The sequence below is a fragment of the Priapulus caudatus genome, unplaced genomic scaffold (genome assembly GCF_000485595.1).
Source record: "Priapulus caudatus unplaced genomic scaffold, Priapulus_caudatus-5.0.1 Scaffold133, whole genome shotgun sequence".
Lineage (NCBI taxonomy): Eukaryota > Metazoa > Priapulida > Priapulimorpha > Priapulimorphida > Priapulidae > Priapulus > Priapulus caudatus.
The window spans coordinates 11,399-12,740 of record NW_014577194.1 but is presented as its reverse complement, the minus strand read 5'-3'; positions in this window follow the sequence as shown (position 1 = coordinate 12,740).

Genomic DNA, 1,342 nt, shown 5'->3' with positions numbered 1-1,342 from the left:
CATGTAAATTTCGATTATAAACGTTTTGTACCAACTTTTCAATGCAATATGGCGGGGTGCGACTTATACACGAGGCTAGGAAATCTTGTGCAAGAAATGTCATCGTTATCGCAACCAGCCGCTACAATCAATACCGAATCATGCGAGCGCCTATTGCATATGGGCGCAGCCATCTTGAATAAATTACCGTACTTTTCAATGTATTAAATCTAAGCCCGGAGCCGTATTATGTATGTAGCGGATAGTCCATAAATCATGTTCGTAATTTATTTTGTTAATAAATGTGTTCAACATGGCGGCTCGTTTAATTGCCCAACTCCACTAATAATAGTAGACATGTAGCGTAATTTGAAAAGCTCCCTGCCCCTTGTAGTCTCATCTTCCATGTAAATTTCGATTATAAACGTTTTGTACCAACTTTTCAATGCAATATGTGGGGGTGCGACTTATACACGAGTAAATACTGTATATAATTATAGCGTCGATGCTGTTGCGCTAATTTGTCGCGTGGAGCGCTGTTGTTTTGCGTCGAAGTCTGCTTTTTGACGACCGATTATAAATTGTCGTAAATTTTTCACGAAATTAACACACACGCTGATCGGTGGGCGGTCGTCGGCCGTGGATCGGCGAGACTTTCACTTGAATTCCGCGAGCATGCGATCATCTTTACATTACTAACCATTCTATCAACCGTAGACAGACACAGCAATATCGTAAAGCAGCATACACGATACCGTTAGGCAATAGTCAATTGAAGTGGAGGTAATTTACAATCCCAGTTTCATAGTGCACTAGTAACTGCAAAGACTTCACTCAGAGCATCACTGTTGCTCATGTTTCGTTGGCAGAAACTTTCGTTAATTTTTATGCGGTGGCCATGTTAGTTGCTCTCTTGTTCGAGCGGAAAGATAGCAAACACGCATGGCGGTCGTTTGGGATTTTCACACAAAGAACACGTTGAAATGAAGAGTATTATAGGGGAGTAGATCGACCACAAGAAATACACAATAACACAAACAGTAGTTTAATCGTCTTTATTAGGTACACAACACAAAGGGTAAGACACCGTAAATCCATGTCTGTTATATTTGTATTTATTTATATTATTTATTATATATTTATATTTTTAATTGTATAATCCACCCGTGATAACAATAACAGTCATTAACCATTACAACCGTAATACAACAGTAGCACAACAGTAGCACAACAGTAATACAACAGTAGCACAACAGTAATACAACAGTAGCACAACAGTAATACAACAGTAATACAACAGTAATACAACAGTAATACAACAGTAGAACAACAGTAGCACAACAGTAATACAACAGTAGCACAA